The sequence below is a fragment of the Acromyrmex echinatior genome, chromosome 18, assembly GCF_024713525.1.
Source record: "Acromyrmex echinatior isolate Ae372 chromosome 18, ASM2471352v2, whole genome shotgun sequence".
NCBI classification, from domain to species: Eukaryota; Metazoa; Arthropoda; class Insecta; order Hymenoptera; family Formicidae; genus Acromyrmex; species Acromyrmex echinatior.
The window spans coordinates 3,154,761-3,181,790 of NC_141869.1; the positions used below are offsets into that span (position 1 = coordinate 3,154,761).

At 38.0% G+C, this 27,030-nt stretch overlaps 1 protein-coding gene and 1 long non-coding RNA gene across 3 annotated transcripts in view; one reads left to right on the forward strand and one right to left on the reverse strand.

The window, feature by feature from the left end:
- The window catches only part of LOC105144915 (uncharacterized), a 212,077-nt gene that overhangs the window by 80,556 nt on the left and 104,491 nt on the right, over positions 1-27,030 (forward strand). The gene's annotated exons all lie outside the window — the stretch shown is intronic.
- The window catches only part of LOC147906763 (uncharacterized), a 137,853-nt gene continuing 111,538 nt past the window's right edge, over positions 716-27,030 (reverse strand). Inside the window, exon 2 of the long non-coding RNA XR_015548145.1 lies at positions 716-23,869. This is a non-coding gene — a long non-coding RNA (uncharacterized LOC147906763). The remainder of the gene's footprint in view (positions 23,870-27,030) is intronic.

Here is a 27,030-nt window from a genome sequence, read left to right on the forward strand (position 1 = left end):
AACAATTAATGGTATTTAACGAATTTTTCTAGCTGTAGTTACTCTATAATCTTGAGTCTCCGCTGCATATTTTGAAGGGTACGAATTCCATTATTATCGATCGCACGAGAAAATATTTGCGTAGTCGGGAAAGAGATCGGGATCGGTCTTGTGGTGACGATATTATTGAAGGATGGATGTGCCATTAAAAGGACTAATGAATCGCGTCTTGTACTCCGTCCGAATTCGAAAGTCCTCGGAAAGAATAAAGCATCTCCTTGTCGTCCCCGTTGAGTCTCTCCGTACTGAGATCGGTTCGAGGCTCACTTTCCAGAGCCGGCTCGGGCACAAGAGGAGAGCAGCTGATCAATAGCTATTGGTCGGCGGGGAGTCGTCGTGTTGCCGGCGCGGTGGCGATGTCGTCAATTTTTTTATTACGAATCCGGACACGCACGCAGGCGCTCACGCACACGAGTGTGTACGTAGAGTCGAGACACGCCGCGTGTTTGAAGTAACTACTCGAAGGAGAGTTCCTTCACATCGAATTTCACAGGTTGCGATTCCGCAATTTCGATTGCCTTTCGGTCTGTATTACTGATTTTGCATTTATCAAATATCGCGACGTAGAAGTGACAATGATTAATGAAATAATTTAAAATAGCAAAAAGTTCAAAAATTTGAACTAGTGTATCGTATCTTAGATAAAAATAATAGTCTGAATATAAAGAAAAGAGCCTTTTTATTTGAAAAAAAAAAAAGAAACAATTATTTTCAAATCTGTATTTAATTAAATTAAATTTTGGACTTTTACTTCAGCAAAATCGTCCTTTCCAAATTCCAGTTACAGATTAATCTAAAATAATAATATTAAAAGTGTGTTTATCGAATCCAATAGAAAAAAATAACATTAGATCTAATTATGAAATAATTATTTGAAAAGCATAATTTATTAAAACAATTATTTTGTTTTAAATTCCACTGAATATTATAAGTTTGCTATTACATATTTTAATTCGATTATCGCAACGACTTTCGGAAGCTATCAGACGGGTTACTCAACGTGCATGCTTCGTCATAGGGATCTATCTTCTAACGAGCATCTGTATACATTCTGCCGAATGCCTTGGTCCCCGTTCTTCCTCGTCTCCTTCAGGAACAATAGTTGCTCCTGCAAGGGGGTTAATCTACATACGCAAATTCCAACGATAGATCTTAAGCGGCGAGAGAGAAGGCGACTGTATTGCCAGACGTACACGCGTACGTCTTCAACAATAGGAACCGCCTCGCGACCCTGGCTGGCGTCCTCCTGAAGGAAGGACAATAAGCAGAGCTTGATAGTTAATGTAGTCCAGTTTGTATTTTTCTGAAGAATTGGCAAGGGAGGGGTTGACGCTCTCCAGAGAATAATGAATATTCCTGAGTCTTTAATAATTTCGGAGTTGTCGGGACAATGTCGAAAATTTTACAAGCAATTCACTCTTTTGTTAAAATAATTGTCATTGTAATAATTGTCATTGTAATATGCAGTTTGTATCTTCTCATTGTTAGGAAAATTGACGAGGAAGGGGTTGATGATGCTCTGAAGAGGTTTATGAATATTCCGCAGTCTTTAATAATTTCAAAGTTGCTGGAACAATGCTGAAAATTTCATAAGCAATTCACGTTTTCGTTAAAATAATTATTGTAATCCACAATTTCCGTCTGCTTATTGTCAGGAAAATTGGCAAGGGAGGTGCTCTGCAGAGGATTATGAATATTTCCAGATCTTTAACAATTTCGAAGCTGTTAAGATAATACTGAAAATTTTATTGAGCAGTTCATGCTTTCATTGAAATTCTCCTAATAATTTCGCGATATTATTCTCCGGTCGTGGTTAATCGAGCACATCGGGGCCGTTAATCGCGTTTTCCCAGAGTCCCAGGTGTGTTGTTACCCACCTCGGATGGAGAGAGGGAGGGAAAAGCGTTTCCCTCGCCCCCAGCCGCAGTGCACGATGACCGTAGGTCGAGGATAGCGCAACGACCTTAGAGGTCGATGCACTTCTCCCGTGCACTCGGTCGGCGCGGCATGGCATGGCGCGGCGTCAAAACAAGACCGGCTGATGCGATGTGCCGGTTCACCTCCGTAGTCGGGAACAGTTCCCACCGTCTAGTCATCCGGGTACTCCCCTCACACAAGGAGGAAAAGGGGACTCCTGCCACCGATTCTCTCCTCCTCCTCCTCCTCCTCCTCTGTTCCTCTTGTCGTTGCATCTTTTCGCTTCGCGCGCGAGCACACACTCGCGCGAGTTCTGAGAAGCTCGCGGAGGCGCAGCGCTGTCTGGCCGAGCCGGAATCCGCTCGTCTGTACCTACCGAGGCACAAATACCCGCGAAGATGCCAGCGGGTGCAGAGAGGGTGAGAAACGGAGGAGGTGGAGATGGCAGTGGAGATGATGAAGGCGAAACGGAACGAAGAAAGAGAAGGAGAGAGAGACGGCGAGGAACGAGTAAAACCAGGCTGACTCGCTCTCACCTGGCTATCTTGCCGCGTATAGGAGAGATATCTATGGTATAGAAGAGCGAAGAGAGCCAAGAGAGCCAAGAGAGCCAAGAGAAGCCGCTTCTAAGTAGCTACGTGATCAGCGATAATAACGCGACTTGGAAACGTGAAAGATCGTACTTCCTACCCACTTACCCCCCTTTTTCACGTCGGGAACATATACAGGGGGTTATATCGTCGGTTGGTCGATCGTTTCGGTTTGCGCTACCATTGACGCAATACCGCGGTGACTAGTAGTAGGAGGCACTAGCACGGGATTTAAGTCATCCCATCATAGGTGCTCCCAGGAGTGTGCATTCCGAGTTCCCGGAAACGGAGAGCGGAGGTAACGGCCGTCGCGTCCACCTGTTCTTCATCTTCTTCTTCTTCTTCTTTATCGATGTCGATTTGAGTTCTCGCGGAACGAGCTTACGCAATAAAACGCCTGGGAGATCGAATGCAACACTCTTTGACGTACATTTTTACGTGGGTTTACGATGTTAGTTGCGAGCCGAGTGAGAGAAGAAGAGAGATAAAGGAAGAGAAAAAGATTCCGACGGTAATATGATGCAAGTTGAAAACATGAGTAGATAACGATCTGCGTCGTTAATTGAGTCGTTGGGCGAAGTAATGATATAAGACAGTAAAAGGAGTTTTATTTATTTTTCTAGATTGATATAAAGTTTAAATAATTTTTATATTTTTATGCACGAATATAAAAAGTTTAGAATCGAATATTTGAATTGTATATTAATTTCGTTAAGTTTTCTTGATTTTTATATTTTATGTTATTACATCTTATAATCTTTTCATTGTATCTACATCGAGTGAGGAACGAGCCAAAGAAAATATATTCCAGCGGTGTTTATTAACGCATAGTAGCTATCAATTTTGAGTGATAATTATAAGCTTGCAGCGAATCGATGAGTCGAACTGATTGGAGCGTTAGGATGGTGATTAGCAACTCGACGAGAAACGAATTCTCAAGATTACTGACTTGTCGACCTTAAGACCCCCGAAGGTACGGTAGAGCCGTCCAAACTCGAAGATCTCATCCTATTTATTAATTTGATTTGTATTATTAATAATATTTACGAGCAATAAATTTCAATGATTCAGTTTGTGAAACACGGAACAACTCTTCGGTAAATATATATTTAATATATACCGGCCCAGAAGAAATTGACATCGATCTGAAACCCGAGGGGATTAGATACGGTCAAACAAATCGCTCTCAATTATTCTCGGTATGCGTTAAATACATCTCGCGGCGGAGTGTCGGTGTCGCCGACTGCAGTCGCAGGCAGCATTCTCCGCGCCGAGGAACCAGTCCTGACAAGAATTCCGGTCTCGGCTGATCGTTGGAGTGGAGTGCTATTCGGGGGTCCGGGCCGGTATTTCCAACTATATCGAAACGGTTAGGTGCCTCCGATACAATAGAGCGGCGATCGTTTGTATCGAAGGTCTGGGCCTCCTCTTCATCGTCGTCGTCGTCGTCGTCGTCGTCAGGAATATCTAACCGCGCGCTCGCGTTGCCGATTTAAACTGCGATTTTTCTCGTTGCACATCCCGAGCCGAGCGAAGTCCCGAGATTCCAGGAGCATCCATCAGGCCTCGTCAAACCAGCCGGATCGGCGCGCATCAGCGGATCGGCATTCATTGGTCACAGACGGAGAAAGAGGAAAGGCCGGTGGACGACGAACGGACAGAAAGAACGGATGAAAGGGAGAAAGAAAGAAGGAGAGGAGGAACGCCGAGAGAAGAAGACTCTTTGCGAAGAGTCGTCGTTCGTCTACACAAAACCTCTTCTCCTGCCTTCGATTCCCTCCGGTAGCGAGTTCGCATACGGTAGCAGCTTCTCCACGTCGTGTCGCGCCGGCAAGAAGCCGGGCAAGACTACGCTGGTACAATCAGCTGACAGATCAGCCGGCGCAGTAAATATTCTCATCGAGCGCAGCACGCGAACGTGCCTTGTCAAAACTAATGATATTCCCGTAACCACGAGAACTTCTGATACGACCAACTCTTCGTGTCAGACTGACGATCTCAGGATCTTCGTCGCAGCGACGCTCCTGACACGTTGACGACGTCGGTACTGACGTGGGATGAGAAAGCCCTGGATTCATCTTACATCGCAAAGTTATTTTGTAGAGGGAGAATTAAAATTGTGCATATATAAATAATATTTGTTATATTTTATTAAATTAAATTATAATAGACAAATTTTTAATTTCACAAAATATAATGAATATTTCTTATAATTATATATTTATATTACATATTATATAATTATATTACATATTATATGTTTCTTCAAATATTAGTTACAACAATTAACTCGGATTTTTTTACGATTGTCTCTTGCTAATTGTCTAACTAAAAGAACAAACATTTACACAACTTAGTATCATCAATTTAAAGTTTACGAGGACAGTTTGTATAAAATATCGCAGTTGGAGGTATTCATCTTCTTCTAATGGATGTCACAAAGATGAACAGTTTCTACTTTTATCTGATACTTTTACCATCTCATCGCTCGCGCCATAAGAAAGTTCTTTCAAGACGATAGTTGTTCTAAGATTTGACAAACGATCTCGCTCCTTGTTACCGCGTAAAAACGAATTAGCGTCATCCCTGACGTCTGACACTTGACATCCCGTGATATTTCGTGACGAAAGTGCGTCCCAGATCGTGAAACGATTTCGTAAGGCCCGCGTGAGCGATTCGAAGGAGGGAGAATCGGCGAGGAGCAATCAACGACGGTCTGAAAACGGATACGCGGCATTAGGGCGCCTTGATGCGATGATAATAGGCCTGCGTTACTGGGAGCGGTTAGAATCTACGATGACAGGTGGATCCGCTAATCGTTTGATGGTCTCCGCACGGCGCGACGCCATTACGGTACACGCAGGTCTGTCTGTCACCCTCGTTTGCTCCTCGCTGTCGCTGATGAAACCAGCTATGATAGCTGTAATCACTCCTAACTGCCTGATGGCCGGTAAATGGATGATAATTGTACTAGAACGGCACGAAGAGCTGCCTTCACGGCACGAATTCTTCGTCATTCGCCTCACTGGCTTGTGTACGCTTTACGCTGGAATGGGGAGAGAAAGAAACGATCAGAAGGCTCGCGTGCCTTTCGCACGGTTCGCAGGTATCGCTACTGGCGCCTGAATTCAGTTTTATCCCGTTTATCTCTTACACGAATTTCATTGTTTCAATTATTACGACTGCGAAGCAATAAAAGATTACAAAAAATGTAGCAATACAATTTGGAAACAAATTACCAAGTATATTTTTTTTAGTAAAATTAACATTTATAATATGATAAATTAATATTTATATTTTTTTATATTCATTTATTTTCTTAGAATTGATTTTAAAATTACAGTTTTTAATGTTATTTCTTCACTCACTTATAAACTGTATTATTTTAACATTAAGAAATATTAAATATCAATTTAATACAAAATAGTTAAATAAGATAAAATCACGTTATGTTAAATTAATACATATAAAATGCTTTTTATTGTGTATAAATATGATTATAAAAGAAGTATATAGTGGTTTTAAATAGGTACTTAACGCACATAAATGGAGTAACTTTTCGACTTTCTCCTACGAATATGTTGCCATCGGAGAGATCTTATTTTGAAGTACGTGCTCGCGATACGAGGACACGCCGATGACGATATTATGCAATGAGTCGAATCGATGAATCCTCCGATGTGTTATCCACACTTGATTGCGCATTTGCGATGACACGTTAGTCAACCGCGCGATCATGATTTACGCGACTTTTATCTCTCGCGTTGCACACTAATGTGTAATCGCTTCCATGTGCAAGATTTGTTCTTCACTTAACGAATTTCGCATTATGATCTGACACATATTCTTAACCGACGATATCGAAAATGACAGCCTAATGCTCGTTCACGCGAGCATTCACGGAAAAAAAATGTTTCTGGTTACAGCTAATTCTGATTAGCTGAAATTGTATTAGCTACTATAGCTACGAAATTTGCTAACATACAAAGGATTTGCTGCTGTAGCTAAGCTAATAAGGACGTGATAACAAAGTATGCGTGTCTGTTAAAGATCAATTTACTCTTTAAATCTGAATCAGGATAATCACTGATATCAGTATGCCACGTAATCAGTGAATTAAATGTGAGATCCCTAACCTAGTTAATCGTTATTATGTAATCTAATTAATCTTGTTTTAATTTTTTAGTTGTTTAATTTGCTTAAATTCAATGATTATGGTTTTGAAAGATTGAAATTAACAGACAAATATCAGTTATATAATGCTCAAACATTCTTCCTTTTTTAGTTGCAAACTTCACTGATTATCAGTGCCAAGTATGCCACTGGGTAATTAGTGACTATCCACTGATTCAGATTTAGAGAGTATTTAGCAACATGAAGTTAGTTGTCATAATTACTGGATGTCCGTGTAAAAGAAAATTGTCTCTACCACAGTTAAATATGGTTTGCTGAAATTGTATTTGCTACCGAATATTGTCTGCTACACAGAAAATGCTGCAAAATTTGCTGCAAAGATAAATACATTGATATAATAGCAAAATACTTGTCTGTTACAATGATAATATCTAGGTCTCACATCTAATGGAAATTAGATCTCGCAGACACGACGTTAGGTATCCATATAATACTACTTTTTCTATTTAGCTACCATACTTAATTTTTAACTGTGACAGTTAATCTTTTTTTTTCCATGTTCTACTTCTACTCTCATCGAGACGAAGAGCTGATCGCAAGACGTGTCGATCGATATACGAATTATAATATAATACCGGTATGTCTGACAAAAGAATAAACGCAGGGCGTGACGGGGTGTGGCCAGGTTGATCCGAACGTTCGCGACACACGACTCTTTGAACCGGATTACACTTTATAGCATCGCTTTTTGCATGGCTAATCTGGCGACGTGTCTTCTCCTCCGATCAATGTCCTACACTTCGGCCTAGTCCCCAAGATTCGGAACGATTCCCATAAAATATAAGACGATCAAATGCAGAAAGTAGTCTAACCGTCGTTCTCAGAAGAGATGTTCCCGCACAGTATACGACGTCGTTACTTAGATCCTCAACTTGATCATTCTCAGCGTCGCAAAAAAAAAGGAGAGAAAGAGAGCGATTCTCAGAGTAGATACTACCTCGTCAGTTGTCGCATCAGTTCGTAAGTCACTTTCGTTTACGACACCCGTTAGATGGGATCTCGACGTGTATCGGTCGTCGATCCTCTCGCAGTCTCCCGGATCGTAAATTCAGAAGCGTTGCTATGCCGGGGGCATCTGGGGTATGGCGAGGGAGAAGAGGAATAGCGAATCCTTTTTTTTCTCCGGGACATTGCTCGCGACGAACGATGACGAGGGCGAGCCGTAATCGGGTTTTACTTGCAAATCAATTCCTAAACTCGCGGACTCTGCCGAGCCCGAACCCCCGCGTTCGTTCACCGCAGTCGAGGCACGCTATCGTGTTTCAAGGGAGTTCCTCTCCGTGTTTTATCTGACATTCGTTATGCTGCCTACGGACTCGTACATCGGGGCCGACGTTTCACGTTTGTAACGGATGCTTTACTGCCTCGTGAGCTACTCGAACCAAGCTTTTGATGGATCTCCCCGTGGGTGACGACGCGCCGAAGGGCCGCATCCCGCTGACTATCCCTCTTCGAGATCATAAGTCGCTGCGCGAGTCCGGAGGCCGTATTTTTCACCGCGCATTTAAAGCTAATTGTAAATACAATCGATCCCGAGCCTTATCGCAACACCGTGAACTCGCGTTTAATACGACATGGGCGATTACGTTCGATACTAAATGCACGCAGTTGGAGAACGGATCAAAAACCGTAATGCCAATTTATATATTTGCCATGCGACACGAAAGTTTACTACCATTTAAGACTTTTATTTCAATGAATGATAGTTTTGCTTTTGACGGCAATTTCGCGCAGCGTGTATAATTTGCCAACAATCTTTTTTGTAATGCCTTCGTCCAGTGAATGCATTCGTGGGATCCAAAGAAAAAAGTGAGAGGCACGCGATTTACTATCGGCTTCTTCGACAAGGAATAAAAGAAATGAGAGACAATTACGAAAATTATCTCAATAATTGTTCGATTTCATGACAAATATTCTTTCTGTCTTTGCAATTAATTGTGGAAAATTAGGCAAGTGTCGTATGAACGTTTCTTGGTAGGATAAATTTATATTCACTGGTAATGAAAGAAAAGTGTTTGGGAATTTGTAATTACAGATAAAATAATTATGGTTAAGTACTCTATTTTTTTTAGTTGTTATTGTTATAGTATTTGTTGTTCTATAATTTATAACCATTTTTGTTGCAAACTATATATATTTTTATGTATAGAACTGCACACAAAAAAATACATACTGTAAATAATAACTGCATGCTTCTCAAGTATTTCAAAAGTTTAACTATAAAAATAATGTTCCTAATTATTTGACTATGCAATTACATTTACAATTACAATTACAAGTACCAAATATTTTTCTGTTAATGTTGTTTATTGTTCTACAAATTTATATCGCTTTACTGCTCTAATAAATTATCTTATTTATGACCGTTAATTTTAAAGACATATTTCTAAAGTAAAAACTGAATCACATTTACTTCTTCCTCAAGAATATTTTTTCATATTTATGTATGGAATCATAAAATTTTATTATAAATCTAAGATTTTTTATACCTTTTAAAAATCGTATTAGAACTTCTTAGTTGGATGCACGATTAAGCAAATCGATCGTCTTGTGCGTATTAGGAACTTCGCCAAATTTTTAACGCGTCCAAATTCCATCGTAGCTAAAAACACCACGAGCAAAGGGGTACGTGGAATATCAATCGTCATTTTATTTTGTCGCGAGTTGCACTGAGAAACGCGTGACGTACTACCGCTGTTTGGCACACATTCCACGGACATTGGCCACCGTGGCAGATTCTTATCGACTCGTGTACACCATCTCCGTTCCATCGTCTCTTGGAAAGGTGGAATCCCGGAAGACACGATAGGGAAGGTCGGCCGAAACGAGTTTATATGACGTTCGCACCGACAGCAAGCGTATTTTTCATTTGTTACGGTACGCACAGCAACAATGAGTTGCCACCGACAAAAAATGTCATGGGAAAAGAATTTTGATTTTTAAAAAGCATTGCATGATTGAATTATCTTCATTTTCAATCAGCACACAAGCGAGTTTTTTTAATAATATTTTTTCTCTATTTATAATTAAAAATACTTACCTTCTCCTTGTCTTCCATGAAACTGAAATGCAATTGATCGTCGAGATGTAGGATTACGAAACCAATTGCGCTCGGAGAAAGAGATTGAGATTTTAAAAGATACATGTGGGAATTGAAAATAAGATTACTTCATTGCGATACTTCTATTTCTTATGAAAGTGTATGTTGTACTTCGTTCATACATATTTTTTAGTCAGGAAAAAAAATAGCGAAGGTTTCTTTGGTCGAACATCGATCGTTCTTCTCAAGAGCGCATTTTCGAGTCGATCAGTCCCGCCGGCGACGGACGGTCAGTACGAGGATCGTTTACGAATCGCCTCGTTGGGGTCTACCTTGAAGCTTGAAGCTCGCACCGCTTGGCTCCTCGAGTTCTCGTGGAGGAGGCAGCCAAAGAGGAAGACAAGGAGACGGTCAAGTATCACAGGGGGAACTCGTTTGTTAGTTTTTGCCCGCCTACCCAACGACGGGCAACGATCACCGTAGTTGCTCACTGCGGTCTCGGCCCTGGCAATCATCGATTTTTATAATTTTCCGTGTCCGCCGCTTTCTGAGCTTCCAGTACCACTAACACGCACATCCCTAGAGACGAGCATTCTCTCTTACCTTGTATTCTCAGGAAATTCTTCTCTAGAATATCGATCCTGAGGATTTATTGCTCGCTTAAGTTTTTTCATTGAAATGTCATTGTGGTTAGTTCATTTTTAATTATGATTACGTACTCTGCTTATATAATAACATATATTACGTCATTAGAATAGTATTATGTCAGTATAATCGTTTTAATCATAGATACACACACACACATGCATTATCAATTGTTGCAATATTAATTTTCTTATTCATATGCCACTAGTGATGATTTAAAAGTTCAGTCGCAATCATTAAGAAATTTAACATTTTTAGAATTAAAAGATTTTTCACAAAAATCAAACAAGTCAGAAAGTTAGAATCAGGAAATAACGAAACTTCTTATCTTTCAATCATTTATTTTATACATGTGTAAATTTATTATATGTGTAAAATTTATCTTCGCATATATAATAAGTATAAGAACAATGTTTTAGCTTTTTTGATTTTATTATTTTGTTTGCGGAAATTTTATTACCTACTTCTCTTATCCCATTTATATTTTTTTTAACATTAATAATAAGTAATGAACGTAAAAAAAGTAATTAAAAGTATAAAGCAATTTTTTCACTTTTTATTTATAAAATTTTACAAATTTTTCTTAATAAAAACATTCTTTGCTCTCAAACTTGTTAAACTCTTATATTTCCTGTTTTTCTGTTTGATTTTTGTCAAAAAATTGTTCACAATGTGACATTACTGATAGAGATAATTTGGCGTCATAATTCAAATTAAAAAAGGAAGGTCTTATTTACGGTTTTATTTATAGGTTCTTGTGTAGAATTAATCCTTCAATTAATGATAGATAAACTCTAAAAAATATGGGATTTAACATGCGTGGGAAATATGGATTTAACATGCGTGTCTCTATAATAACATCATGGATTTTAAATCCATATCATATTGATGTTAGTATTAATACCAACACGGTAAGAATATAGACACCATATGATGTTAAATCTACACCCACATATTTTTTAAAGTGTAGGAATTATTGTCTTTATGATCTTCTAACTTGTCAGTTACGCTTTAATAATCTTAAATAATAGGACTTTAAATTTTGAAAAGCATTAATTCTTTCTAGAAGAAACACTAAATAATCTTTATAAAAGTATATATTTGCTAATATATTAATATATATTCTGAGAGACATGATGGAGCTTTTAATGCTTTTAATCCGGACTTGTATCGCGCTCGATCTCCAGGCTGTCGCCTGGAGGAGAATTTACGAAGATCTCTCTCTTTCTCTCTCTCTTTCTCTCCCACTCTTCTCTCTCTCTTTCTCTTGAGGCGACTGTTAATTACAATTGGCAAACGCAGTGCGCGGTGCGGTCGTTGCGGCAATTAGTCATACACGACAACGGCATCGCGGACGTGTAGGATGATCGATAGCGACGCTATCAGCCGATGGGCGCCACGAACTAGCGGATCGCCCTTATGCCGTAATAATCTTCCCCTCCCCCTCCCCCTCACGGGGAAACCGTGATTAATACTACCTCGCCCACTTAATCTATCGCCGCGAGGCGCTTCCCGGCGATCAAACCGCCGTGCCGTCTTGTATTCTTCCACTTTCGCGCCTCTGTGCGTGTTGCTGCGTGGAAAATCGTGATCCTTGATTCGTCTAAATGATACGAATTCATTTGCAGATATCTCTTAAGTTTCTGCATACGAATAAACTGCCAGATAAATCTGCGAAGATTAAAAGTAACGCTCTCGCTTCCGCGAAACAATTCCCTCCGTCTGCACATCGTATTCTCACTCTGGCGATTCGAGCTCGCGAATTTACATCGCATTCGGCCGATCCGCTTTCTCCGACAAGCGCAACTTTGCGAGTGCACGTAAGATTTAAATTAAAAGCGAGCAAGACGAGGGGAGAGAAAAGGTCGACCCCTTAAAGATCACGGAGCCCATGCGCGGTCACCGGCATGCGTAATTCGGCGACAAGAGCGTACCTCCGACGGCCGTAGGTGCGATCATTTAGGTCAACTACTTCGTGATGTCTCGAGCGTGCTTTTTCGTGGACCGAGAAGAAAAAAGAACAAGCGGCGAGTTCGTTCATTCGGTCGTGAACTGTGCGAGAGCAAGAGCAAGAGCAAACCGGTGGACGTGCACAGCGAGTAGAGGTGACCAGCTCCGGGCGGTTTCGCGAGTGTGCACGCTTGTAACCCGGACTTTTATATCCTGTCCGATGCAATAAAACCCTTCGTCGGCATTTCGGCTTCTGTGCGCTACGACCTGTCCTTCCCGATCCTCTTTCCTTCTCCTCTCTCCGGTCCATCGTCGTTTCTTTTATCGTTCGGATCAATTCACATTTATTTTACGAATGTCTTTACATTAATTTCCAATTTGTTTTGACGTTCTTTAATATAATCGACAGAATTTCAACGAAGAGAAGCGAGAAACGCTGACATAAAATTTTATTTCGAAATTTAAACACTAATTATCACCAATAATATACCAAATAATGCATCGTTAAATTACGATAATACTCGTGATGGGGCATCACAGAATTTTTATGTAAGTTGATACTTGTTTTGTGTTGAAAGATTTAATAAATTTAATTGTTGACTTAACGATTAGTTACTTAAGTGAAAATGAATGTATTAATATTTTGACTGCCATGCATTGGATATACTGTGTGAGTCCAAGATGCTGCATGTATCAATTTGAATATGTACATTTCCTCTCTACTTATTATTGTTTATATATGAACCAAGAACATTTTTGGCAAAGGCAAGAATTTTTGCATTCATTTTATGCAGTAAATATATTATGAATTCTGTAGACTCTTCAAATTCTTTGCAGTGAAAAATTTCATTCTACACAACGAAAATTAAGTCAGTCAAAAAGAATGATTCAACTTTCGTAGTTTAGAATAAAATTTTCCACATTCAGAGAGTCTCAATTCTCAATCTTTAAGAGTGAAATTTCAAAATAAGATTCATTTTAAAAGTTTTACGCCCAGTTCCACAACTCTTAACCAAGATTCTACTTGTTTCTCATCTCTTTCCAATTCTAGAATTGGAAACAGATAATGAATAAGTTAAATTAAGATTAAGAGTTAACCTTGAGTTGTGGAACTGAACCTTAGAGAAGAAAGAGGCTATTAATTTAGCTGAGAATTTTTATTTAAAAAATATATTTTATTGGAAAATCTATTTTAATGAGAAAAATTTACTTAATGTTATGAGAACATTTTACGAATTCATAGCGATGATAAATATATATAGATATATATACATTTATACACGTGTCGCAGGAATGATATTTATTATCCCCACGGTACGTGTATTTTTTATGCACACGAGCCAAACATCCATAAATATTTTAAAAAACATTAAATTCTAAGTCATATTATATTATTAATTTATTTTATATAAAATTAAGCATAAAGTAAATAGTGTGGCGTTAAGGAACCGATTATAAAAGTCTGTGCGACAATCAATCAAAGTTAATTGACGTTCTCTTACGATCAATATATGAATTAATTCTTATGCCAAAATTTCTGATTTCACTCTTGAATTTCGCAGAAGCTTTTGCGAAATTCAATTTGAATAATAGATGGAACAACTGCATAAGCCATGCATGTGTTGGCTCATTGCTTGCTGCCTCGAAGCGGATTTCTGTAATTACTTAACACATCGCACGTGCACACACGACCGCTACATTGTATCGGAGTGAAATATCTTTCGGCCACGAGTGTCTCAGGTCAAGAATCTTGTCGTGTAACGATACGTTCGCACGCGAAGGTTAACACGCAGGACTTTCCCCAAACTTGCATCGGCGACAGTCTGACGGCGAGCGAGCGACAAATTTCGTAAAATCCACCTCGCAGTTACTCACGTCTCTCGGAAACCTCGTGGGCGGATTTTATGCGAAATCGCATTGACGCGCCGCATCGCGCTGTTCGAGTACTTTACATCCTCTTGTTAAGAGAAAATACAACGTACACTCGCCACCTTAACATTCACGCGATTAATCCTCTACCGAGGTGGAATCTCGCAGGCTCTTGCTAAAAATTCCGATCTGTTCTCCTGCTTACAAGAGATATAATGCAATCAATGTCCAATTATAAATCGTAATTATAAATTGTAAACAGCGTATGCAACTCAATGTACAATGTGGGTTAATGCGAAGCAATCGTGACATTTTTTTAAACGCACAAAGCATTGAATGGTTATAACTCTATTTGTCTTTTCAGAATTTTTATAGAATTCTCTGACAGTATTTTGTAAGACACCTTTGCACTGAAAGAAAAGTGTTTAGTATATATTTGTGATTATAATTGTATAAATAAATATAGTAAATAATTACGATTAAGAGCTCTTTTATCGTTACTATATAATGTTAATAATAATATTATATTTATACAATACAAAAAAAAAATATATATATATATAATTTAAAATGATTGTAAATTAATTATAATGTAATTGTAACTATATTTTTTCTCTCAGTGTGCAATCATTATTATTAAAACATAATGTTTAACGATAGTCTCTGAATAAATTTGAATACCGAGGAACGAATGGCTCTTGTCGTTCGAATAGTTGCACCGCGGGTATTGTTCGATCGTCGTCGTAAAAAAATGGGTCAACTGGCGAAGCGAGTCGTCCTGAGAGACGGGAGGACGAGAGAGTCACTCTCACGAACTGTCTCCGAAGCACCTTGGACGGGTCCTCGGTTGCGCGATAGGTGGGTCAACCTCTCGGCCACGTCTCTTCTTGGCCGGCGTTGTTCGTCTCGGTGAGTCACTCGGGCCCCGCGGCATTGCGGCCTGGCGCCAGTGTTGCGCAATATATACGCGCTCGGCGCTGGCCGGGGCATCCGGCACCCGGTACTCTTCTTTGCGTCGCGCCGAAGATGCGCCCCGTGCGAGATATCGCGCTACAACGCCACGTTATCCAATTTATCATGGGATCGACGGAACTAAAGGAGGATCGCTCGCGCGCTCTTAATTTACTGCGAAAGCTTTAATCCGTGCGTGTACAAGTATTGAGAGAAATTCTTAAGGCGTTATTCGTGAGATAATCGCAGACGATCGCGGTCGGAGAGTAGTGCCTTGAGAATTCTTTCTTCAGGTTCTCCCTCAAAAATTATCTTTAATTTATCGAGGAAATATATTATCATTTCGAGAAATTTAATTTTGAAAATCACACGAGTTATCATGCATATTTTTTACTTGTAAATTGCTACCAAATATGAAAATTTTATCTTTACCATCATTGCTGCTCGAGAGATGAGGAGGCGATCGTGAGTGCTTCATCTCGAGAATTCTTTCCTAAGGATCTTTTAAGGTGAATCAAAAAAATTATTTTTAATTTATCGAAGAAATATATTATCATCTTTAATTTAATTTTGAAAATCATGAATTTTTGTGCAAATTTTTTTCTTGTAAATTGCTGTTAAATTTGCAATTTTATTTTTACCACATCATTATTTAAGAGATAATCGAAGGCAATCGTGAGAATAATGCTTCGTTTCGAAAATTCTTTTTTAAGAACTTTTTAAGATGCACCAAAAAATTTTTTTTAATTTATCAAGGAAATATATTATTATCTTGAGAAATTTAATTTTGAAAATCACACGAGTTTTTGCAAAGTCTTTAAATTCTTGCAAATCGCTGTTAAATTTCAAATTTTATTTTACTATTATATTATCGTTATTTGAAAGATAATCGAAGACATTCATAAGTAATATATTTTGTCTCAAAAATTCTTTTCTAAGAACTTCTCAAGGTGTATGAAAAAAATTATTTTTAATTTATTAACGAAATATATTATCATCTCGAGAAATTTAATTTTGAAAATCTTAAGTTTTCAAATTGTAATTTCTGTATTTGTAAATCGCTGTCAAATTTCAATTTTTATTTTACTGTTATCGTTATTTAGAAGATAACCGAAAGCGATGGTGAGATTAATTCTTTGCCTCGAGAATTCTTTCCTAAGATCTTTCGAGGTCCATGAAAAAAGTTATATTTAAATTATATTAGTTTTTAAATCACACAATTTTCGTGCAAGTTCTTTGCTTATAAATACGCTAAACATAAAATTTTACCGCACTATTATCGCGAGAATGAGGCGTGATGTAACGAATGTTGCAGCGTTACTCGCACGAAAGAGGACGAACGCAGTGATAAACCCAAGAATATATTTTCTTCGTGGTACACCCAACGCGAGAGAAGAATCTCTTTATGCGAGGCTCGCTTTCAAAGAGCATGATGTTCCAAGGTGGTGGCGATCGCCGTCCTCGTCGGTCTCTCAGAGAAGGATAGTGATTTGCGCGCTCACAAAACAATCGCTGTCTTACAGCATAAATGCGAGACGAGATTACCATCGGCGTTTACTTTTTAGACTCTCGTTTTTTTCGTGCTAGCTAGTAGGTGCGAATTTGCAATTCAGCTCCTTTCGAAATCACGCATCGCGCTACGAACAGCAATCGTTGTTCGATGACCGCGCTTTTTACTTTATTTAAACAGGCTATAATTTCGCACAAGGTATACATGTTTGCATCGGGTTTTGTAACTGATTTTTATGACGGTCTGCGTAGCATGAAGTTTTACATCGCCCTTCTTTCGCGAGCCTCTTATTTTGCCACGCGAAAATATACTTCTTTCATGCATATATAATTTTGCATGTATAATTTTCCATGTTAAATATTGGAAAGAACACCGGAAAGAAAAGATTCTTATAAAAAAATGTACTTTCTCTGCTGCATAAAAGTTTTTTCAAAAATAATCTCTTTAATGAAGATTACTTGGCGACAGGAAAGTTCAGATTCGGAAGTTTACGACCAGAAAACTCTCCAACGTCCCGATAATATTCCTTGAGATAAATCCTGTCCGTAAAGTTTAAAGCGTACACGCACTCTCGCACACAAGAATAGAAATTCCAAGTCTCACGCCTCCGCTTCGGATACGGGTTCCGTGAGATTTCGAGAGCTACGCGAACGGCAAGAGTAATTCGATCGGGCCGGTTTGAAGAAGATACGCCGACCAGAGAAAAAATAACATATAATCGTTGGTAATGAGATTAAACGAAAGGCCTTCACCGAACTCGATCTGTCATTGTCAGGAATGGTCATTGATTTTTCGGGGCGTGAAGTTAATAATTTTTAGGGTCTTTGGGTAAGAGATAGGGAAAAGAGAAATGACGTTTATTCTTTTCTATAAATAATCTCTTTGAACATGTACACGGAAAGAACAAATTTGCTGATGAAGTGCTTAAAAAATATTTAGCTAAATAACAGATTTAACACTGAAAAACGTTTGGTAATGACTATGCCAAATATTGAACGAAATAATTTCAGTCAAATGTTTGATTAATATAATTAAATTTTACTTTTCCAAAAATTTAGTAGTAAGTATTAGCAAACGATTAATTATATTATTATATTTGATGAATATTTATTAAAGTAAAATTATTTTTGGTTATATTAACCGAATATTTGATTCAAATTTTACTTAATATTTAATAATTATTACTAAATTCTTTTTTCGGTAAAAATAATTTTGTTTGACGAAATGATTACATAAAAATTATATAGGAATCTCAAACATGATGAGCAATGCTGCAAAAAATTTTGACGTTTTAAGTTTTAACGTTTAAATATCTTACATAATTATTATATTTTGATGGTCCAACATAATTATATCAGATTTGTATCTGTTTAGATGTTTCAGTAAAAACCTTTCCGTATAGAAGTGCACAATAAAATCAAGTAAGAAAAAGACAGTTAATAGCCTGTGGCGAATTAAAATAAGAAATACTGAGATAATCAATGTTAAGAAATTAAATGCATAATAAAGCCAAAAAGAATTATTGAAAAGATATATTTTTTTTACCGTATGGAATATATGATTTAAAAAGAAATCGGTGCGTACCTCTCTCTGAACAAAATTATTTCACTGAACTCTTGTTAGTGAAAGACTTAGGGTTCGAAAGGAATATAAACTTCGTTAGCTTTCATACAGATCCGTCCCTAGAGGCGCAAACTCTGTTCACCGCGAAGGATTCAACCGTTTATCAGCGGTGATTTCACGACCACCCAAGGGAACGAACTTCCTTGTGGTAATTGATCGTCTAAAAATGCACTCACGTTTCCTCGAGCCTCTCGCCCGCAATCATTCGCCATGTAAATGTGCAATTCGAACAGCTCGAAAGCCACGTGCGCATCATCTCGGTTAAACAGTTATTTCTCAATTAATCGATAATTTATATGCGTTATCGAAAATCGCATTTCCACTTGTTCATCCGTTCATCCCGACTCTTGACCACCCAGTGAACTTGAAAGTTATGCGATTCCGAGAGGTATCTAAAAATATTCGACTCAAGTTTCTTCGGCGAGTGGTTATTATTCCCAGTAAGTGAATACGCGGTTTAACGACAGTACTTCGACAGAGAGGTATTGCGTGTCGAGTCATTTGCATAAAACAAATAGTGCGGGGGAGTTAATTTTCGCGGTCAGAACACTCGTCCGTGAAATTCTCATGGGGAGAGAGAAGGAGCTACGAATCTTCTTACAAGATGATTAGGTAATATATCGGTCTCTTTATTAACGAGAGCACGTATATACATAAGCAATTTCTTGACTTAAATAACGTTAGGTGTCAGAGATATTGCAATGAAGCTAGACGCCTCGAAGAATAATCGCTATCGCTATGTTAGGAAAATCTCTTGATAGGGTTCGCCAGATTGAACGATGAGGACCGAAGGTGAATCCTTGCAAAGCCTAAAGTTTCGAAAATTATATATACTTTTCCAATTTTCTAGACTCTAAAAGATATATGGATGTGAATTTGATATCATGCGAGATTTACGTAATTTTCACCGTACTGATGTTTATATCAAGACAATAAAAATTATATAAACTGCACAATGTTAAATCCACACCCATGTATTTTAAAATGTATTGATTGATGAAATGTATTATTAATTAAGTTTTAATTAGCTAATTATTTTTTCAAATCAATGTATTTTTTATGCGTTTTTTTCATATAAATAAATATTAAAATACTGGTTTCTTTTTCAACACCTTAATATAAAAAAAAATCTTTTACATATATTATCATCAATCTGAATTAAATTTATTACCATGGCTCATGAAATATATTACAGATTATAAGTGACTAAATTAAGATATTTTTCAAAATTCTCACAGATTTTGTTCGCTTTCGATTTGCTTTTAAAGCCGTCGGCGAATGGGGGTAAGATCCCGTGGTGCGGATCACAAGCAGTGAAAGAACGGACAACGAAATGGGGCCCCGGGGTGGCGATCAGGGACTATAGGTGCCCGGAGATGCTCATAAATCTTGTCTTAACGCTCGGTTTATTACTCGTAATCAAGCAACCATGAATTCTGCTGAAATCACCTACGTTACAGTCAGCAGACGCTGCCTTCTACTTATCCTCCCTTGCGCTCCGGAGCAACCCCTAACTATACATCTGCTGGCTTCCGATTCGATTCCAGGATTAGAAAAGAACTTTCGTCTTTTCGCGGGAGAGCTGTCTTTCTGTACCTCTACTCAAGCAGATAATGGGTTGTCCGGCTAGATTACATGTATTACGTTAATGGCCACCAATTGAATAAGTTACCATTTTTTATTGTACATAAAATATCTAAATTGATATATGTGTAAGTCAATTTTATTATTTATCATTATTTCATAAAAACTGAATAATAATTTAACTATCGATTTGAAAGTATATACTTCGTAGTAAGTTAATCGAACCTGAAAAATATATTATTAACACTTTAACTGCCATGTGTATTCAATTGGATACGTACTCGTGTGAATTATATGAAGGGCGCCGCTGTATCAATTTCAATATTATTTTATAATTTAATATACGTTTTCTCTATATTTTTTCTACTTACCATCTGTATATAAACAGAATATTTTATATTGATTTTATATCGAATAGATTTACATAAAATTATTCTAAAGAGTTCTATCAATTTTGCCGTGGACATTTATTTAAAACATATTTTATTGGAAAATATATTTTAACGTAAAACATTTACTTAAAATTATATTATATTACAAAAAATAATATAGTTCCACGGCATTTCAAAAATTTATAGCGATAGTAAAAGTGTTAATTTAAAAATACTTGTTTTATACTTTATTAAAGTTTGTTTCTCTCTTGTAAATGTTTTATTAATAATAATAGTAGACATTATTTAATGTTTACTTAATTAGAAAGCGCTTCTACCGATTTAAACCTATGTTTTCTTTTACACCATTTTGCTTGATACTGTAACAAATTACTCGCGAAGAATTTAATCTCTGTTCTAATAATTCATCCCAGAAATGGTTTCATATGAATATCTTCGATTTCACATTTTTATTTGCAGCAGGATTTAATTTCCTGCGGCGTGAAAGCGATGCATCTAATGATAATGAGGGTTCTGCGGACCTGCATTTATATGCGAGAAACCATTTCATTTTTTAGCTTCGTATTTCCTTTTTTATCGTCGAGTTTAGAAAAAGAATGAATTAGGAACGGCGAGTTGGGTAGTAGAATACATTAGTTCCGATTAGTACATTAATTCCTCCACCTTCCATCGATCTTGATCGCCGCTCCAGATACTGGAGACGAGAAAACAGCTTACGTAATCGCGATATTTAGTAATCCGCGCCATGTGACAAATAACGTGTGTTAACTTGAGTGCCCTCGATCTTCAAAGGAGCCGCGCATTTTTTATCCATCTAATCGACTGGTGAACCTGACGATGAAATGTCGCACGTATCTTCCTGCCGTCATCACTCATTATCGCCACTTAGAATGCCATCCGTCTCGAAATTAATTTAATCTATGTAAACGGTAAGTGTTCTAAACGGAGCCTTTCCTGTTGAAAGAAATAGTGATGTGCGTGGGTGTTTCTCTTTCTCAGGATATATTCCTTCTCTTGACTTTCACGAATAACTTTGCCGAGCGCCAAGGTTTACCAGGTGAGTTTAGTGGCCGAATATCGTCTTTCTCTTTCTCTCCGTCTCCGTCTCTCGCTTTGTCTCTTTTCTCTTCTCGTTTCTTTAGTCGAAATGAAAAACACGCGTAAAAGTGTTATCGTACAGTCCGTAATCTTTACGGACAGCGCGACGACGTCGATGAAATGGAGCGACGCGTCGCCTCCCGCGGAGTTTTCGAAATCGACAAAGCAAGCTCGCCTTTTTTCACACGCGGCCCGCACCAGCCGCCGGCTGAACTTCGATGGCCATTACCTTTACGATCAATCACACCGCTCATTATGTTTAAGAGCAGCGTTATGCGGCGGCCGCGCACTCGCCGTTACGATCGGTCAGCCCATTATACACGTCGAATGGAACTTCTTCGTTACTTTGTAATTTAACTGACGTTATCGGCGAACTCTTTCCAACCAAACGGCCGGAATCATCTTCGGCAAATGTTACTCGCGATGTCTTTGACAGTATGATCTCTCATTCGCGTCTTAATCGCATCGATTGAGAAAAAAATCGCAAGTTTTTTTTGGAAGACCTGTCGTTTCATATCCGTTCCACGTTGTTAAAACAATAGTTTAAATATCTGAATATGTTGACTCTTTAAAATATATACAATATTATTTTTCAATACAATCATCCAGTTTTGCAATATATTTTATGTAACGGTTCACAAAATCTTCAGATTACGTCTGCAAAGATTTTTGGTTTCCCTCAAAACCATCACTTCTTAAACTTCTAAGACAATTGAAATTTGAACTTCTCTTATGTCCAATCTCTCAGTATTTAAACCACGATTTGAATATTCTTTATTTAATTTCCACATACTTTATAATGAAAAATTTCAACGAGAGTTAGTAAGTTGACATCAACCAACCATTATGATTGGATTATAGAAGGAGGTATTATAGAAGATTACCTCATTGTAATTCTCCCAAATAGCCTATCAGTGTCACTTCTCGATTTCTCTCTTTTCATATCGTATGCAACATGTAAAAGAGATAATAAGCCAGTTATGATACTAACATACAAAATGGATGGATTCAAAACCGGTTGAGTTTTTGATTTACGTTCACTAAGACTTTTTTACTCAGTATGCTGTGTACGATTTATAAATGATGATGAATGGTTTTTTTTTAACATCCTGTATATAAGAAACAAATTTACTTATGGTTTCCCCTGATAAAAAAAAGAATAAATAAAAGGTAGAAAAGATTTGAGTTTAAATACTTTCCATCTATTCACCACAAACGTTTCGAGCATTACTTGTGATAACACAGGAATTAAACTGAGAATGATCTGTAGCAGTCGGAATGACGGAAAGGTGCGACTCTCGGATCATTTAGCGTCACGGAAATTGAGGAACTCGTAAATCAGTAAACTTGACTTTACAATGCACGTGCGCTGGCTTGTTTTCTGGTACACGATAGAGGCGCAATTAGTATCTGTCTGTGATCAATTAATAACATCTCGGTGTACAGCTAGAACTCCTCGTCATGGATGTCTTCTTGGCATTCGACGTACCGTCTCTCGACGAATCCACTAATTAATCCGCTCGCGAACGGCGGATAATGATTAATCACGTCACTCTCATCGGAAATTTCGTCGTCTGTCGTTTGATCGGTCCTATTATTATCGGTATTATTATATAGAAGAAAAGGGCTCGCTTATATATATGGATGCTTATGTAGGGGTCTTCGATTTTTTATTCGATACGGTCGCCTGCTGAAGAATGTCTTTCGCCGAATAATTTCCCGATTGAAAACCCGCTTGAGGATTATAATTACGATCATTCTCTCTCCCTTCCCGTTCGTTACACGCGTCTCTTCCTCTCCTTTCGGCCAGCCGCTTAGAAGGCGCGCATTAGGAATAATTGTCGGCTGTCACGCGCCTCACCTCGCGTCTGACCCCTCCTGTCGTATTTCACTCGATAATAATTGTCGGTGATAATTCATTTTATCCGACGCAAGTGAAGTAAGAGCGTATTTTCCGGCAACGTATTAATTACGACGGGGCCTCCCGCCCGGAGATGTTTTTAACGTCAAACGCGCGACGTCTCGTCCACGTTGCAGCGTATTATCTTCGACAACGTGGTTGTTGACGACGAACGTAACGTGCACCATAACGGTATAAGCTTCGAGAAAGAAGCCGATTAAAGGAAGCGATATTCCGCAGCGTGTACGCGTGGCACGCGATTGCAAATATGTTATTTTTACGTACGTTATTACCTCGGCGCGGCGGAGTCCTCGTAATTTCAGACACCTTTATTCGGGGACCATTGAGACGTGGGCTAATAAGAAGACGAAAAGGAAATAATCATCTGTCGCGAAGCACGATACCACGCGACACGTGACACTCGACGAGTCACGAGCAGGCATTTCCGCAGTGGTTCCGCAGACGTGACACGGTCTCTTCCACCTTCTGACGTGCTCGTGCGTCTTTCCTCTTTCTCTGTCCTCCTCTCGCCATCCTCTATGTTGTTGGGCAGCAGGTACGGATTCGCTGAAAAATTACTTTGTTTCAAATTCATATATAATTTTTTTTTATTCTGGTACTTTATGAAAAAGGAAATTTATTTCTTTTTTAATGATACTATAAGAAAGGAGGATACAACTTTTGTCGTGATTGTTCTATGTGAATTATTTTATCTCTACATTTTCTTATGTACTTTTCTTCATTGAAAAGTAACATAATAATGACGCTACATTCAGGGAAAAATTAGTATATTACTGTGTATGCTATGTGTGTTGAAATAAAGTTAATAAAATCCTTATCACATAGTTACAAAATCGTGGTCAGTTATATTTTAATTATTTTAAAACTAATTCAAGAGTTGGAGTTGTGCTAACAATAACTAACAGCAATTTTGTAACGATCTAAATAAGGATTTCATTTTTTACTTTAATGCATCAATTTGTTCTTGAGTATATAATATTATTATTATGATAATTTGTGATTTTTATGAAGAGAAATGCATAAGAAAATGTTCTCCGAACGATTACGAAAAAATGAAAGTTGTACCCTTCTTTTTTATTTATTTTATTTGTTTATGTATTTATAAAATAGAATACAGTTTTTTGTACACATCATATGTCAGAGATATCATTGCAAAATTACCTACATTAATTACATTTATTGATTTAACAAAGTAACATATACAACAAAAAATGTAATTACATACTTTATAACGTCGATTCATCAGATTTTTTACTTTCTATTTTCCTGATGAATATTGCCCGCCCCTGATCAAGATCGATACAGAAGCCCACGTGATATTCGGCATTGGAAATGCATGTCGCGAAACGCACTCCGCAGGCAACTCACGCGCCGCTCGGCGACGATTTATAAACGTTAATGGGTTAATATCGCCGCGCCATTCTCAGAGGGACACACTCATGAGAGGTCCGGCGAGGAGGTATCGCATATCCGGGGGATACGCAGGCTCGATCGAAAGAGCGTCGATCGAGATAAAAAACGCGGTTCGATGGACCACGTCGCGTATAATCTATAGCTTCATATTCGTGCAGAGTGCGGCTACGTCCGAGCACTTGCGATAAACGCATGATGGATGACGTACAATAAATACAAGAGGCAGGGTTTTTTTTTCTATTGTACGGCATTCTATCGATAATTAATCGTGGCGCGTTGCTGACGATTCGAATAAATCCAATTGCTAACAGGTAGCCCTAGGCGAAGGGACCAGTTTTATCGAAACAGTCGGACAATTAGACTTATCGCTGTATCGTTGGACAGAACTGTGTTGAAACACACGTCAAAGAGAAGCCTGAGATATAATTGAAAAGCAACAGAAACAAGGAATAACGGGTTTCAATAACGTATATCAAAGTACACAGTTTCTGGTAGTTGAAATCTATTATTCTCTATTTCTATTACCTATGCTCTTCAATTGTGTTTCAGGCTTTATGGTGAATTCAATCAATCGCACTACACTAGATTAAAGACTACTATAGAAAGTAACTGGCATAATATATCAACTTTGACAATGACACAATATAATCAACTTCAACAATGAAGTAATACTGTAGGTATGTTCTAAGTATCATTATTGGATATTTAACCATTTTAAATATTTTTATGCTTTTACATTTTGCTTTATTAATTTCATATACAGCAGCTTTTAGTGTACACTAATCTAGTGTAATACAAGTGATCGAATTCACTATAGATAGAGCGGTTCTTATCAGGATTGATGAAAACCTAGGCGAGAAGGTCGTGGGAAAGTCTCCACCTATGATCTCGATGGCTTCGTACGTATCCGCGAACGGAGAGCTGGATCAGAGAGAGGAAGCGACGGCGAAGCGGGAAGAGAAGAGGGAGAGACGCGGGAATCGCCTCTGGTGGTCAAGCGAGCAGACAGGAATCTCGATACTTTCGTCGGACTCGCGCGTACCTACGCGCGCCTCGACAAGCGGGATCGATACGATCGATACTCTCCCGTCCACCGGGGAGAGATACACGCTGACCGGCCTCGGATTGATGGATCTCCTCGCGTCGTTTTCGTAGTCGAGCCTTCGTAGCTCGCGCTATTGTGCAACCAACGTCGCCGCGCGATCGACACGAGAGAGAGAGAGAGAGAAATTACCCGAAGTATCCACGGAATCTGCGGCAGCATCCAGCACACCCGCAATAGCGGATTTAATTGTTCGAGCTCTCGAAGGAATCTCGTCGATCTTTAAGTGTAGTTTCACATTAGGATGCGTTTCTCGATCAACAATGAAGTTCCCATTCATGTGGAATTTAAATCTCGCAGGACACAAGTTAAATAACACAAATATACTTTGTAAGAGAAAAGTATTTGGTATTTGTGACTGTAATTACATGGTAAAATTAACTATGATAATAACTATGATAATTAAAATAGTTATTATTATATTTATGTTTTATATATATATATATATATATATATTATAGTAACTATGTATAGTATGTATAGTAACTATATACTGAAAAAAGTATTAAATTTTAATAAATATTTGATAGTTCTAAGTAAATATTTACTAAACGTGAACATATAATTTATTTGATACAAAAATCACTTTGGTTTAATAAATTGGTTATAAATTTTTATTGAGTAAATATTTATTCACTGTGAGTCTTTACTTAGTACTATTCAAAGACATATGTATTAAAATTTAATAAGTTTTTTTTCATTAATAACTGTAAAAATGGAGCTCCATTTTCATGATTATTTTACCGTGCAATTATAATTATAAATATCAAACACTTTTCTCTCAGTGTACGAAGCAGTCATATTTAAGGAAAGAATTTTTGTTATGGATAATTTCTAGATTCTATTTCTATGTTCAAGTAAAGGAATCTTGTGTCTGATGTCACAGACATTTTAAAAAATTGTAAGACAGATATATAAGGAAGTTCCGTTTTCATCTTCGCCCTCGTGACGTTATTTGCAATTACAAAACAATGAAGAAAGGGAACGGAGATACAAAAAACGGCGGCATGTTCCGCTCTGTAGAATAACACGGCTTCGACATCGTCAACAAGCGTCGAAACTATGATGGCAAACGACGTCAGTCGTGCGCAATGTTATGTAGAAGTGAACACGCGGAGCGGCAAGGAGAAGGATGCGATCGAATCCTCCAAGTCGTACAAAGACGCGCCTTTACGAATGATCGGTAGATCGC